This window comes from Onthophagus taurus, chromosome 3 (assembly GCF_036711975.1).
Source record: "Onthophagus taurus isolate NC chromosome 3, IU_Otau_3.0, whole genome shotgun sequence".
Taxonomy (NCBI): domain Eukaryota; kingdom Metazoa; phylum Arthropoda; class Insecta; order Coleoptera; family Scarabaeidae; genus Onthophagus; species Onthophagus taurus.
In genome coordinates, this window is record NC_091968.1 from 15,169,557 (window position 1) to 15,186,985 (window position 17,429).

Below are 17,429 nucleotides of genomic sequence, written 5' to 3' on the forward strand. Positions count from 1 at the left end.
TGCAATCTATTCCAACTTTTGTGTAAAACAAATATAAATTAAATAGTTCAACCACTGTATTTGTTTCAAATATAAGAAATATGTTTTTTTAATTTATAGTTATAATTTACAGGAAACTGTAAATTTAATTTCTTCGACGACACTAAAAGAAAAGTTTATTTTTAGTTTTATTCTAAAATAATAAGAAATAGACCTGTCAAACCCTATATTTTTGTAATCAGAAAAAAATAACGAATTTATTAAGCGAATAATCAGTGGTTGTTTCCATTTAAAAAAACGAAAATTGTGATAATATCTCAAAATCTAAAACGGACAAAATTTTTTTGACTACGTCATCAAATTCTCTGTAAAAAAGTGTCCATATAATGTCTTAGTTATAATACTCCACCTATAATAATAATCAAGATAATTGCGTTTGTTGGTTTTACGATATTTTCAATTTTGGCTTCTAGGAGAAAAACAAAATACGATAGCGCTTTGAGGTTTTCGGCATTAGCAGTTTCTCAAAAAACGAGATCATGACATGTAAGCTACTTTTACAACTACGTTTCCGAGTTAGCCTATTCGAACATCGAATTTAAACCAGCCTGTACATACAGTTGCTCACAAAATTGAGTATACAGGAGAATGGAAGATAGATAATTGTGAATATTTCAAATAATTATTAATTTATTTTAAAGTTTGATATATGTACAGGTGTCTCAGCGAAACCGGTGATTAGACGTTCCTCGGGTTCTGGCCAAAATAAAAATTTGAAAATTCAGACTTAAGTATTATCAATTGCGTTCTCTTCGACTAAAATATTTGCAGATTTCTACCACGTCCGGTTATACCGGAAGTCCCCACCTACTTTATTTTTTAAATGGAACACCCTGTATATTTTTACATATTTGGATTTGTCTGTTCTCAAGGTCTATAAATAATTTTACTTTTTGAAATTTGATTCAGCGGTTCTCGAGTTATTCGAATTTTTCTAGAAAAATCTGCTTCAGCAGACATTTGTTCAAAAAATCAGAGAACACTCGATTTTTGGGATATCAATTTACCATTCAGAATATGCTTAAGCAACATGATGGAGTGTATTTTGGAGCCGAGAACGGCTGTCTAGAACGTTTGGTCACATTACTGTGGCACGTTAACTTTTGGAAACTTGGAAGTAACATAACTTCATTTTTTTAAATGGCACCCTCCATATTTTATTACTTAGTCATCTTCGGTGTCTCATTCTACATCTTTTATATCCCATATGTTCTATACCTAACATTAATAGTTTGGGAGATAATTAGGGTTTTTTGAAAAATGCACACATATCATTTGGATATTTAGCCTAGTGTGCCATGGAAAACAAACCTTCTCAATGAGTTCTTGTCAAAGACTCACTTGTTTACGTCACCTGATGCATGTGAGCTAATAATTATCTGTTAGGTCCCTTAATGTTAGTACTAAAAAGAGCTAAAATCGATAACAATCACGAAAATAATGTTTACACAAATCAAGAAATTCTTAATTTATTTTTTATACATGAAAAGCGTGACAAAGTTCCTAGTATGATTCCCAGATCTTCTTTGGCAGCTCGAATTGAGGCGTTGGGACTGGGCTCAGAATAAGCCAAGGTGTTTACCTCTTCCACTGCATTATCAACTACATTTTCTGGTCAGTTTAACACGTGATTAATTCGTCCAAAATGCAAAAAATTTGCTTCTATTCTTCTAAATTTACATTAGTAAAGTGTTAGTAAAGAGATAGTTTTCATTAAACATTTTGCAAGTTCTACTAAGAACTTTGTCGCATTTCCGTGCATAAAAAATAAATTAAGATTATTTCTTCATTTGTATAAACATTCTTTACGTTATTAATATCCATTTTAACTGGTTTTAGACTCACAAGCATCAAACAACGTAAATCAGACTTTGACGCTTTTCAATAAGTCATTAAACATTTGTTTTCCATTGCACACTAGGTTAATATCGATATGATACGTGTGCATTTTTTAAAAAACCCTAATTATTTGCCAAACTATTAATATTAGATATAGGACATATGGAGCATAAAAGATGTAAAATGAGACGCCGAAGACGACTAAGTAATAAAATATGGGGTGTGCCATTTAAGAAAATGAAGTTATGGTACTTTAAAATTTCGAAAAGGTATCTAGATAGCCGTTGTCGGCACCAAAACATACTCCATCATGTTACTTAAGCATGTTCTAAATCCTAAATTGATATCTCAAAAATCGAGTGTTCTCTGATTTTTTTAACAAACGTCTGCTGGAGCAGATTTTTCTAGAAAAATTCAAATAACTCGAGACCGGTTTAATCAAATTGCAAAAAGTAAAGTTATTCGTAAGCCTTGAAAACAGACAAATCCAAATTTGTAGAAATATACAGGGTGTGCTATTTAAAAAAATAAAGTAGGTGGCGACTTCCGGTATAACTAGAAGTGTTAGAAATCTGAAAATATTTTAGTCGAAGAGAACGCAATTGACAATACTTAAATCTGAATTCTCAAATTTTTATTTTGGCCAGAACCATAGAAACGTCTAATGACAGGTCTCGCTGAGACACCTGTATATATTAACAGCAATCTTATTAACTATTTTGAATACAAAATAATCCAGTTTTCCAAATAAAATAATCACTATATTAATAATAATGACAAATGATACGAATAATGAAAAGTGAATAAGTTTAGGTTGGTATTATGTTTTAATACGCTGTAGGCCTTCCATTTTCGTCAATTATCGCCTGCATTCGCCGTGGCATTGAGCCCACTAACTTTTTGGTGTAGTTTGGCGAGATTCTATCCCAAATTTTACAAATTTCATTTCTCAATTCGCTTTTGTTTCGGAAGTTGCTATTTTTTAACTAAAATTTAACTTCTCCCCATAAATGTTCAATAGGGTTCAGAAGGTAAAGAAATGAATTTTTAAGAAAAACAAAATACTATCGTAAAAAGAATATTTTTGGGATCTCAATAATAAAAAAAAATTTTGGCAGTCCATTTAAAAAAAAAGTTGACAGTCGCCATTTTGAAATAATTCGTCCAATTGAAAATATGATATCTCCATCGTGTAGAGAATGTCCTAAAACATATTACTGCCAAATATTTTGAAAGTAGTACCCATAGTGTGGCTAACAAAAAATAAGTCGCTTACTCTGAATCAGGCTGTATATCTCAAACTTTAAAATAAATTAATAATTATTTTAAATTTTCACAATTATCTATCTTCCATTCCGCTGTATACTCATTTTTGTGAGCAACTGTATGTATATTTAAAAGAATTATAATCGAAATCCATTCTACCACTATTTGTAATAAGGGAAAAACATATACAGATGTATCTGAATGACGTTCCCAAACTTCAGGGGGTGATTCTTTAGCAAATTTTAAGGGTGAGCTACACTCCTTCAAAAATGGCGGAAAATTTTGGTTTAATTTTTTTTTTGAGGACTACAAGCGCCAGGAAAATGAAATTTGGGAAATAAGTTTAGATCATAATAGGGCACGTTTCTAGCTTATTTGCACTTTCGATATTCCCTTCTCAGTTGCTAAACGTAACCAACCTCGGTGATAAAGGTGATAAATACATTGGAAAAATTTCATTTACAATTTAGATAGATGAAAATATTCAAAAACTTTTTTGTCTCTCTGATGTTCTTCGAAAAGTTAATAATTTCTGAGAAAAATATTAATTAAGCAAACACTAACTGTTTGCTTCATATTGATATTACTAAAATCCATGTTGCGAGATTAATTAATAAAAATAAGATACAATAAAACAATAATGTTTTTTAAACTTCAGTTTCTCGAGTTTATTTTAAATTTCCTCCTTACCGGTTTCGACACTACATTAGGTCATCATCAGCCAAATCTACAAAATAATTGAATTACAAAATATCCTGTATAAATGAGAATAATTAAAACTAAAAATGAAAAATAAAAATCGTATAAAATATATAATTTTTTACAAACTTACGGTCAAGAATAAAACTAATTTGAAATTGGAAATATCTGTTTGATCATTAGAGACAAAATTTCACACGTAACTAACAATTTAAAATTATTTTCTCGAAAAAGACAACACTTGACACGAGACATGAAACATGTATCAAGGACTCAATACAATAATACAAGTTATGAAATGTGTTTTTAAAAAACGGGTTTGAGAAGAAAGGAATTTAACATTTAAATAGGGGTGTAAAATTAAGATCTATTTGATCGTTAAGGAGGTTGTATTTTTTCTTTTTATATTTATTAATTTCATAAGCCTCTAAAAGGTCTAATTTAAAACCTTTGCTGCATTTATGTAGATGTTTAACATTACTATATTCTATATTTTGACCTGTTTCGTTTCTGTTTATAGATGATAGAATTAGCACCAACTACGTAATAAATTACAGTTTACCATCGAAATAGAAAATGATCACGTTTTAAATTTTTTAGATCTAACGCTTAATAATATAGAAAAAAAGATTAATTTTAACATTTATAGAAAAAATTCTTCTATAGCCACAATAATCCCATACGACTCGAATCATCCTAGGGAGAGAAAAAGAAAGAGGCTTATGAAATTAATAAATATAAAAAGAAAAAATACAACCTCCTTAACGATCAAATAGACCTTAATTTACACCCCTATTTAAATGTTTAAAAGATTTTTGAAACAGCGAATTGTTAAATTGATTTCTTCTCAAACCCGTTTTTTAAAAACACATTTCATAACTTGTATTATTGTATTGAGTCCTTGATTCATGTTTCATGTCTCGTGTCAAGTGTTGTCTTTTTCGAGAAAATAATTTTAAATTGTTAGTTACATGTGAAATTTTATCTCTAATGATCAAACAGATAATTCCAATTTTAAATTAGTTTTATTCTTTGAAAGTTTGTAAAAAATTATATAAAATGAAATTTAAAATAAACGCGAGAAACTGAAGTTTAAAAATAGTTATTTGTATTATAAGTAAAGAAAGTATACTTTTTTCTATACGAATCGCGAAACGGGATGAGTAAAGAAGAAGTTACTTTTCTTTAAGAATAATACGTGAAGTTTTTTCGGACACTCAATTTAAATGAATTACCTACATTTTATAAGAAATTATTTAAAAAGTACACGACGAGCTCGAGAATCAAATTGTCGTTTCTGCCATTTCCCTCACTACAGCAACCAAACAAAAAAAATAAAGTAGTGATTCATCAGGAGTTCATCAGGAGGTGTTATCAAAATCGTCACTAACATGTGGTGATTTACAATTACAACAGTGTACATCAAGTATAAGCTTCTCTAACCTTAATAATTGTACGTTTAATATTTATTCTAATAAATAATTAATTGTTTATTTGGTTGCTATAAAGAAATGGTTGCTATAAAAAAATGAGGTACTTTTCTTTACGATTTGTAATAAGGAAATATAGGCCATTTCCAGTGAGTGTCCGAAAAACATTATTGTATCTCATTTTTACTAACTGTTAAGCTGTGAAAAAATCTTAGTAGGCTTTACAATTTTTTTCAGAAATATTTTTTCGTTTAAATGTTAGTGTGTTAACAATAATAGTAAAAACACTGACATTTAAACGTCAAATATATTTCTGAAAAAAATTGCAAAGCTTGCTAAGATTTTTTCATTTAATTCATTCCTACTTTCGATTAACAACCCTACAGCTTTAACAGTTAGTTGAAAGAGTTATCCATGTTGCAAGAATAATGATCAAATAAAAACCATATAAAAACTTCTAACTTGCGTTTATTAATTTAAAGTCGTACTAGTTTCGGGTTACCCCATCATCAGCGACAAAGTCAATGAAGCTATAAAAGGTGCAGACTGGAAATCAGGAGAAAGTAAAGCATTTTGCTATCGGATGAGATGAGGCGAGACTGTCAGTCTCGCCTCATCTCATCCCACCAACACATCTTTAATACGATCTTAAAGATTTATTCGAATTTCTAATTTTTAACATTCCACATTTTTAACGTACTGGTGTGAAGTTATCCATAAATCCCAGCAATAAACTTAAAACATTAATAATTCCGTAACCAATACGATTTGGGTAACCAAATTTCACACACAGGTCACTCTTATCCTCAAGAACAGCTAACCACCCCCATTTGGTAAAAAAAAAATTTTTCAACCCTCACCCCCGAAAAAGGGATGTTTTCGCCCTGATGGGCACCTTCGAATTAAACGAAATTCTACCACATAATAGAACACACTTCTAAGTATTTTTATCAATTTTCAAAACACCGTAAGCCCTAACGGTTTTCGAGAAAAAAAATCAGTATTATAAACCGCGGATGGGACTTTAGGGGTGAATTTGACCCCGTTGGGCACCTTCAAAATTGATGAAATTTTAGGATGATTTAGAGGATGCCTTTAGCAATTGAAATCAACCATCCAAACACCGTAAGGTATAACGGTTTCCGAGAAAAAAAATGTGTTATTAGACACTATAGGTACACAGCGCGGCGCGGACATTGGGGGTGAATTTGACCCCGTTGGGCACCTCCAAAATTGACGAAATTTTAGGATGATTTAGAGGATGCCTTTAACGATTGATATCAACCATCCAAACACCGTAATGTATTACGGTTTCCGAGAAAAAAAATGTGTTATTAGACACTATAGGTATACAGCGCGGCGCGGAATTTGGGGGTGAATTTGACCCCGTTGGGCACCTCCAAGATTGACGAAATTTTAGGATGATTTAGAGGATGCCTTTAACGATTGATATCAACCATCCAAACACCGTAATGTATTACGGTTTCCGAGAAAAAAAATGTGTTATTAGACACTATAGGTATACAGCGCGGCGCGGACTTTGGGGGTGAATTTGACCCCGTTGGGCACCTCCAAAATTGACGAAATTTTAGGATGATTTAGAGGATGCCTTTAACGATTGATATCAACCATCCAAACACCGTAATGTATTACGGTTTCCGAGAAAAAAAATGTGTTATTAGACACTATAGGTATACAGCGCGGCGCGGAATTTGGGGGTGAATTTGACCCCGTTGGGCACCTCCAAGATTGACGAAATTTTAGGATGATTTAGAGGATGCCTTTAACGATTGAAATCAACCATCCAAACACCGTAAGGTATTACGGTTTCCGAGAAAAAAAATGTGTTATTAGACACTATAGGTATACAGCGCGGCGCGGACTTTGGGGGTGAATTTGACCCCGTTGGGCACCTCCAAAATTGACGAAATTTTAGGATGATTTATAGGATGCCTTTAGCAATTGAAATCAACCATCCAAACACCGTAAGGTATAACGGTTTCCGAGAAAAAAAATGTATTATTAGACACTATAGGTACACAGCGCGGCGAGGACTTTGGGGGTGAATTTGACCCCGTTGAGCACCTCCAAAATTGACGAAATTTTAGGATGATTTAGAGGATGCCTTTAGCAATTGATATCAACCATCCAAACACCGTAAGGTATAACGGTTTCCGAGAAAAAAAATGTGTTATTAGACACTATAGGTACACAGCGCGGCGCGGACATTGGGGGTGAATTTGACCCCGTTGGGCACCTCCAAAATTGACGAAATTTTAGGATGATTTAGAGGATGCCTTTAGCGATTGAAATCAACCATCCAAACACCGTAATGTATTACGGTTTCCGAGAAAAAAAATGTGTTATTAGACACTATAGGTATACAGCGCGGCGCGGACTTTGGGGGTGAATTTGACCCCGTTGGGCACCTCCAAAATTGATGAAATTTTAGGATGATTTAGAGGATGCCTTTAGCGATTGAAATCAACCATCCAAACACCGTAATGTATTACGGTTTCCGAGAAAAAAAATGTGTTATTAGACACTATAGGTATACAGCGCGGCGCGGACTTTGGGGGTGAATTTGACCCTGTTGGGCACCTCCAAAATTGATGAAATTTTAGGATGATTTGGAGGGCGGACTTTTGATAGAAAAAAAACTTTTGATAGAGAAAGAAATTTATTATATTAATGGTCTGTTTTACTTATAATTAAATTGTGTAATGGATTGAGAATATGATTATAATTACTTGCTACCGCGTTCCAGACCGTTTCCAACCCTTGTTCATTTAAGTAAATGTCATCCCTGTGTAGAAATTTGTATTAAATACATAAGAAAAGAAACATTTTTACGTTTTGTTACCCTTCCATCATGGTTCTGTTAACAATCGCTTCAATGTCGGTACAATTGATTTGCTTTTCAGCACAAAACCGTCGAATGTAATGATTGATTTCCTATAAAGGCATGGAGAGTATTTATTTATAGCATGACAGAGAAGTTATAATATCTTACGTTCACAGACTCGAAGTTTTTGCAGGGAGGAATTGTGCAAATTTGTATTCCTTTAGGATTTAAGGAAAGAAGGAAGCGGAAGAGGTGAGAATATTGGGACTTCAGTTGGGATGGTGATGTTTTATGGAGTATATCTTTAGTTCTTATCATTATAACGATATGACGTTCAACAATATCTCCACAAAAGCAAGGGTAACATGTTTTTGGAATACACTTTGCGCGCCGCAAAAGTTTTAGTATTGTTTGACCGCCTACTGCTAAGTCGAGGAAATATTTTCCGTTGCTTGACTGTTTTGGTTGTCGTCCTAAAATATATACCATTAGTAGGAATTAATTTCACATCTGTTAGAACAAATACTTTGTAGTTAGTTCTAGTACGTAGCATTCGGCAAAAATTACTATCGCCCAAAAACAGTAATTTCGTCGACATCTTCACTGGTCACTGGTTTTAACAAGAGATAACTAGAACAGCTGATCTCTGCAATAGCTGAGGAATCTTTATATATTATAAGTTTACTCCTCACCTTTCGGGCAAAATCTAAAAAATGTGTATGACGCTCTAAAACAACACCGAATAAGTCGGCAACTATTTTCCCGGAATGCACTTATAATGCAAAAAATATGGACATATTTTTTCCTTAATACCTGCGCCTTTTGTAACTGCACGTGGCGGAGTTCTTACCCTTTGCCAGTAACGACTAAAAGCCCATAAAACTACAAAATGCCTTTCTTAACAAAATTTATTTTTTCCATGAAATATTAAGAGTTTCGCAGTTTTCATAATCTATTAAAATCGCTAAAGGCACCTACTATCTGCTCTACATACGTGTAAAATTTAATAACGAAATTGTTTCTCTGAAGCCGTGGTCGGTGTTTGGATGGTCGATTTAAATCGCTAAAGGCATCCTCTAAATCATCCTAAAATTTCGTCAATTTTGGAGGTGCCCAACAGGGTCAAATTCACCCCCAAAGTCCGCGCCGCGATCTGTACCTATAGTGTCTAATAACACATTTTTTTTCTCGGAAACCGTAATACCTTACGGTGTTTGGATGGTTGATTTCAATCGCTAAAGGCATCCTCTAAATCATCCTAAAATTTCATCAATTTTGGAGGTGCCCAACGGGGTCAAATTCACCCCCAAAGTCCGCGCCGCGCTGTATACCTATAGTGTCTAATAACACATTTTTTTTCTCGGAAACCGTAATACATTACGGTGTTTGGATGGTTGATATCAATTGCTAAAGGCATCCTCTAAATCATCCTAAAATTTCGTCAATTTTGGAGGTGCCCAACGGGGTCAAATTCACCCCCAAAGTCCGCGCCGCGCTGTATACCTATAGTGTCTAATAACACATTTTTTTTCTCGGAAACCGTAATACATTACGGTGTTTGGATGGTTGATTTCAATCGCTAAAGGCATCCTCTAAATCATCCTAAAATTTCGTCAATTTTGGCGGTGCCCAACGGGGTCAAATTCACCCCCAAAGTCCGCGCCGCGCTGTATACCTATAGTGTCTAATAACACATTTTTTTTCTCGGAAACCGTAATACATTACGGTGTTTGGATGGTTGATTTCAATCGCTAAAGGCATCCTCTAAATCATCCTAAAATTTCGTCAATTTTGGAGGTGCCCAACGGGGTCAAATTCACCCCCAATGTCCGCGCCGCGCTGTGTACCTATAGTGTCTAATAACACATTTTTTTTCTCGGAAACCGTTATACCTTACGGTGTTTGGATGGTTGATATCAATTGCTAAAGGCATCCTCTAAATCATCCTAAAATTTCGTCAATTTTGGAGGTGCTCAACGGGGTCAAATTCACCCCCAAAGTCCTCGCCGCGCTGTGTACCTATAGTGTCTAATAATACATTTTTTTTCTCGGAAACCGTTATACCTTACGGTGTTTGGATGGTTGATTTCAATTGCTAAAGGCATCCTATAAATCATCCTAAAATTTCGTCAATTTTGGAGGTGCCCAACGGGGTCAAATTCACCCCCAAAGTCCGCGCCGCGCTGTATACCTATAGTGTCTAATAACACATTTTTTTTCTCGGAAACCGTAATACCTTACGGTGTTTGGATGGTTGATTTCAATCGTTAAAGGCATCCTCTAAATCATCCTAAAATTTCGTCAATCTTGGAGGTGCCCAACGGGGTCAAATTCACCCCCAAATTCCGCGCCGCGCTGTATACCTATAGTGTCTAATAACACATTTTTTTTCTCGGAAACCGTAATACATTACGGTGTTTGGATGGTTGATATCAATCGTTAAAGGCATCCTCTAAGTCATCCTAAAATTTCGTCAATTTTGGAGGTGCCCAACGGGGTCAAATTCACCCCCAAAGTCCGCGCCGCGCTGTATACCTATAGTGTCTAATAACACATTTTTTTTCTCGGAAACCGTAATACATTACGGTGTTTGGATGGTTGATATCAATCGTTAAAGGCATCCTCTAAATCATCCTAAAATTTCGTCAATCTTGGAGGTGCCCAACGGGGTCAAATTCACCCCCAAATTCCGCGCCGCGCTGTATACCTATAGTGTCTAATAACACATTTTTTTTCTCGGAAACCGTAATACATTACGGTGTTTGGATGGTTGATATCAATCGTTAAAGGCATCCTCTAAATCATCCTAAAATTTCGTCAATTTTGGAGGTGCCCAACGGGGTCAAATTCACCCCCAATGTCCGCGCCGCGCTGTGTACCTATAGTGTCTAATAACACATTTTTTTTCTCGGAAACCGTTATACCTTACGGTGTTTGGATGGTTGATTTCAATTGCTAAAGGCATCCTCTAAATCATCCTAAAATTTCATCAATTTTGAAGGTGCCCAACGGGGTCAAATTCACCCCTAAAGTCCCATCCGCGGTTTATAATACTGATTTTTTTTCTCGAAAACCGTTAGGGCTTACGGTGTTTTGAAAATTGATAAAAATACTTAGAAGTGTGTTCTATTATGTGGTAGAATTTCGTTTAATTCGAAGGTGCCCATCAGGGCGAAAACATCCCTTTTTCGGGGGTGAGGGTTGAAAAAATTTTTTTTTACCAAATGGGGGTGGTTAGCTGTTCTTGAGGATAAGAGTGACCTGTGTGTGAAATTTGGTTACCCAAATCGTATTGGTTACGGAATTATTAATGTTTTAAGTTTATTGCTGGGATTTATGGATAACTTCACACCAGTTTTTAACGTCGCCATTTTTCAACTTTATCTTCATTTTGTTTATCCATCAGATAGCAAAATGCTTTACTTTCTCCTGATTTCCAGTCTGCACCTTTTATAGCTTCATTGACTTTGTCGCTGATGATGGGGTAACCCGAAACTAGTACGACTTTAAATTAATAAACGCAAGTTAGAAGTTTTTATATGGTTTTTATTTAACAGTTAGTGTTTGCTTAATTAATTTGTTTCTCAGAAATTATTAAATTTTCGAGGAACATTAGAGAGACAAAAAAGTGTTAGAATATTTTCATCTATCTAACTGAAATGTTTCCAAATACCAATCACCTTCATAAAAAGGTTTAGTAACTTAGGAGGAAATATTGAAAGTACAAATAATCTAGAAAGGTGCTCTATTATGAGCTAAACTTATTCCTCAAATTTCATTTTCCTGGTTTTTTTACTTCTCGAGAAAAATTAAATTAAAATTTTCCGAAAAAAATGTCGAAATCGCTCATAGTTCATGTAAGAAAGTACCCTTAAAATTTGCTAAGGAATCACCCCGTGAAGATTGGGAACGTCATTCAGATACACCCTGTACAATTTTTGTAATCTTAAACTGTCTTTAATTAAAAATTTATAGTTCATAGACTATGTCGAAAATATCGTGAAAGAGATTAAATTATCAAATTTGTTGCATATAGTTATTTTTTTGTATCAAACAATGGTGAAATGACACTTTTGTATTCGAGAACGGAAGTTCGAAAATTCAAAAGAATTTCGCTGTCGTGTATGAAACAAAATTTTTTCGACAACTGCATGTTCTAAAGTTTATAAATTAATAAAACGACCGAAGATATTTGTTTCCATGTGTATGAAAAATAACTAATTGTTTATATTTTTGAAGTAACACATTCTGTCACATTCTGTAACAAAAGACCGAACGATATACACGTTACCCAAGCACGTTACCATTAATTTTCAATTAAATATTTTTTATTGTAACATAACAATAAAACAATTCTTATGTGGTATACGCTCCACATAATTGGTGACTCCGACGTGATCTAGAAAAAACCCAACGTGAAATAAAAAAAACCGACGTAACTTGAAGAGACTCCGATGTAATTTGAAGAAACCCGACGAAATTTGAAGAGATTCGACATGGTATATGAAGAGACCGGATATAATTAAAATGCGACAAGATCCGGACCTGAACCCTCAACATGATTCCAACCCTGACGTGATCTGATCCAAACGAGAAAAATTGAAGAACATTAAATTCATTTCATTAATTTTATTTTATTATTTCAAAATTATCTTTCCAAAATTAATCAATTATTTACGTTGTCATTTAATATGTTGACGAGTGAAGGCGATCAAGAAGTTACGTCAATATCTAACATAATCCTTCATTATGGTTCAAACAGATTTAAACTCAATTTCAATTAAGAAATAGATAAAAGTAATAGAACTTAACGTAATAGAGCTGATCACAAGAATGTGATCCACGTGTGCTGGGATCGCACAGGGCCGTCCCGGCCGCGGCTGTAGGTATACTCGTGATCTTTTTAAATGAAAATTAGAGAAGGATGGCTAGCTCGGAGTCGGGGACGGTCGGGTTGGTTTACTTTGAAACCCTGCGCAAGGCTAAGGGGCCGGAGTAATGACGACGGCCAAAGCAGGTAGAGAAAGAGTAATTTAGAATTTGTCACTACGGGATTTTTAAATAGGTTTATTGTAATAGAAACCAGCTAAATATTCGATTAAATTTTCGAAAATAGCATAATAAATTATTTAATGTAAATAAAAATTGTTCCTAATTTAAATCAATTTTATGATGATAACTATTAAAATATAAATACAGAAAAAATATTAAATAATAATATTATTACAGTAAAACTTAATTTACATGATTTTCGAACAATTGATTCGATTGTATTGATTGTGCGCAGTTAATTGTTTCTATTAATGGTAAACCTCCTTGTCAATACAAGAATTCATTAATTTCATAAATAAGTTTTATGATGATAATAGAGGACCAGTAAATGGTGAATCTGAAACCATAAAATCCAATTTGAAGTCGAAAAGAAGCTTTTTTTCCCATTTGCTTTTGAGAATAATTTACCTTATATAGCCCAAATTAAATCAACTCAAAAAAATGCTATTTAAATGAATCGTTAACAATTAAAACGTTTAAAATGAATATTAAAAATCTACCCAAATTGTTCAAGACCATCTTACATCGTTTAAAAATCTTGTAAATCAGTTTACAGCGGCTCAAAATTAATTAAAATATAGTAAAATCATTTAGAAACTATCTAAAATGGTTGAAGATCAAACCGTCAAAAACTGTTCAAAATCCTGCCAAATCTTCTATACTCACGTAAAATCATCTGCAGAAGCTTAATATTTAGTAAAATTATTTAAGATTTTAGTGACAAAACGTTCTATGTTTTTTAACTTTTGATAAAAGAAGTTTTGAATCACACTGTAATAATATTAATAATTAATCAGTATTAATATCTTAATATATTATCATCATGAAATTGATTTAAATTAGAAACAATAATTGAAACACATTAAATAATTGAAACTGCACAATCAATACAATCGAATCAATTGTTCGAAAATCATCTAAATTAAGCTTTACTGTAATAATATTATCATTTAATATTTTTTCTGTATTTATATTTTAATAGTTATCATCATAAAATTGATTTATATTAGGAACAATTTTTATTTGTTTTCCAAAAATCATTTTTTAATAAAACATAATACATTAAATAATTTATTATGCTATTTTCGATAATTTAATCGAATATTTAGATGGTTTCTATTACAATAAACCTATTTAAAAATCCCGTAGTGACAAATTCTAAATTATTCCTTCTCTACCTGCTTTGGCCGTCGTGATTACTCCGGCCCCTTAGCCTTGCGCAGGGTTTCAAAGTAAACCAACCCGACTTTCCCCGACTTCGAGCTAGCCATCCTTCTTTAATTTTCATTTAAAAAGATCACGAGTGTACCTATGTCCTACCTCAGACCATTCTCCCTATGCCCGTTGCACTGCCGATAACGACCGCTCGAGACGACGCGCAATTTCACGGAACGATACACCCTCAATGTGCATACCCACAAACATTCCTCGCTCAAACTCGCTTAAGTAACGCGATCGCCCATCCATTGCACACAGAGTAATATAAGGGCGGCTCAGTCAACAATGCCGCGACGGAACAACTCGAAACTCGCGAGATTATATAGGGTGTGCTCGTGAATTATTTCCAACAGTGTATATAAATTATTAAAAAAGTAAAGTGAAGCTGACACTTTACTTTTTTAATAATTTATCGATCACTAAATGGGAAAAGTCATCAAACAAGGCTTGGAAATATTATATCCTTCTTGTGTAGGGGTTGCTACAGGTTCTGATATATCAGAACTTAATTCGAGAGCTGAATTAACTCACCAATCCTGAGTTTTTTTTTACATTTACAAAAGGATTGTCTAGTAATTTTACCACTACAAGGAAATCCTAATTTTTTTAACCTCTATCTATTAATGTAATCTAACCTTTTATGCCAAATATCTTTATCTATATTTTTATTTGCTCTATACATACATTCATTTTTAATTACAACTTTCATTCTTAAAATCTATATTTAGACAAAGTAAATTATTTTAACAACTCTTGCGGTTGTTAAAATAATAAAACTACAATCATTTTTCAGTAATAAAGCTTGTTTTTTGCCTAATTTATCTATGTAGTTTTCAACTTGCTTTAATATTTTGTTTTAATAATTTAAATTATGTGTCATACCTTCTAGTACCAATACTTCAATTGTTATACTTTTTGCTTGACAAATACCTTGCTTCTTCGCGTAGAATATTTTAGTGTTCTTTGCCGTTTCAATCATGATTTCCATTGCTAAATCTTTAACATTCACCATATATTCTTCAAATTTTCTTTTTACCATATGCTGTGTGCATCCTGAATCCAGAAGAAAGGTGTCGTTTCTTCTTATTGCTATTTCAGTACTGCTTAAAGCAATAAAAGCAATTTTCTGAGCTTTGTTTGCAGGTTTTTGACTTGACCATCACCGTAACTTGATCTCCAACATGAACCTCTACCATTTTGGTTCTCTTCTACTTGTATTTCTGCTTCTATACCCTATAGGTATTTAGTTTTGAGAAAATTGCGTTTAATGTTTTAAAACACGTCAAAATCATTGTGCTTACTATTATTTTCCGATGGCTGGCTTGCCAAGTCGCCAAATCATCTAATTTTAATCGTCTGGGAATTCTGTCATTCTTAATAGCATCAAACACACGTTGCCCAGATAGATTGATGAGTTTCTCATTTTGATTAGAACTGTAAGATGCGGGTTGACTCCTGATTGTAAGGCCCATAGTAACTTGATGGATAAGAATGATGAGAAACCTTCGTTAAAGATTATAGTTACCAAAAAAGTTGCAATTTTTAATTTAAATTTCGATATTTCATTCTGTTTGAAAAAATTGTCTACTATTTTTTTCAACGTAACTTCCAGTTGTTTTTCTTCGAGTAAAGACTCTACTCTGAACAATACATAAAAGAAATTAATCGATCGTAATTGATAATAATATAACATAATAATTATTCGTGAGATGATCTTTTTTATAAAAAGAAACAATTTTATTTCAATATTTATTTACTAAAATTTTTTATATTCATACTACTCTGAACTTCCGATTCATAAAATTGTCTGATTGTGAGTGTAGCTGTTGTAACCATTATTGAATTCATCTTTACTTGAAGTCTTGCTTATTAGTTTATTTTTTTTTATGTTTACTTTCTTTTTTTGTTTTATTTATTAATCAACTAACGTTGCTAGAACAAGCGCACAATGTAGTTTAACAAACTTTATTAATTATACGGTAGATCATTGCAATAACTTACGTGACGATATAAACCCGTTAACGTTACTTTTTAAACCTTACATTTCATTGTTACCAATGTAAAACTTACGTAATATTACCAACATATCTAACAAATGAAGATTATAGTAAGCTATATACAGGGTGTCAGATAAAAAACGCCCCACGCTGTAACTCTGTCATTTACATTCCGATTTTCATGAGCGAGGTATCAAATTAAATGGTTTGATGAATACTATGATTCATGCTACAAATAAATTGTTTCCAACGCCATCTTCAATTTCAAGGGATTATTAAATTTTGTTTTTCAAATTGCTGCGTATATTTTTCTTCGCGACATTGGATAGAGTTTGTTTTTCTGAATCTATTGATGTACAATACATCCATTTTAAATGTAATATTGGCAGAGAAAAGACATCTGTATAATAGGTTGTCACATAAGAATGCCGTAAGTTATAACTTTGTCATTTACATTCCGATATTCATGGGCAAGGTATCAAATGAAAAGGTTTGATGAATACTATGATTCATGCTACAAATAAACTTTTTCCAAAACCATCTTCAATTTCAAGCGATTATCAACTTTTGATTTTTAAATTGCTCGATATGTTTTTCTTCACGTTATTGGATAGAGATTTTGTTTCTGAATCCATTAACGTACAATAATACATCAACATTAATTGTAATTGTAGTAGAGAAAAACATTAAAATAGTTTCCGAACATTCTCTTAAAGTCACTTGTGTTATACTGTAGTGTGCCATGGGGAAAAATAATCATTTCCAACTGCTTCAGGCATTAAAATATCATTTAATGACTGTTATCAGTTTTGCGCTTATCTTTTTCCATGACACACTACAGTATTACAGAAGAGACTAAGACAATGTTCGAAACATGTTTTAATTGTTTTTCTCTGCTAAAATTACAATTAATGTTAATGTATTGTACAGCAATGAGTTCAGAAAAAAATCTCTATCCAATAACGTGAAGAAAAACATACCGAGCAATTTGAAAATCAAAAGTTGATAATCGCTTGAAATTGAAGATGGCGTTGGAAAAAGTTT

At 33.0% G+C, this 17,429-nt stretch overlaps 1 protein-coding gene and 1 long non-coding RNA gene across 12 annotated transcripts in view; one reads left to right on the plus strand and one right to left on the minus strand.

Moving 5' to 3' along the window:
- LOC111417577 (uncharacterized) overlaps nt 1–17,429 on the plus strand; it is a 43,063-nt gene that overhangs the window by 1,205 nt on the left and 24,429 nt on the right. The gene's annotated exons all lie outside the window — the stretch shown is intronic.
- LOC139429392 (uncharacterized) lies at nt 7,935–9,496 on the minus strand. The gene is made up of 2 exons (XR_011640034.1): nt 8,137–9,496; nt 7,935–8,079 (listed from the first exon to the last, which is right to left on the minus strand). It is a non-coding gene; the product is annotated as an uncharacterized lncRNA (long non-coding RNA).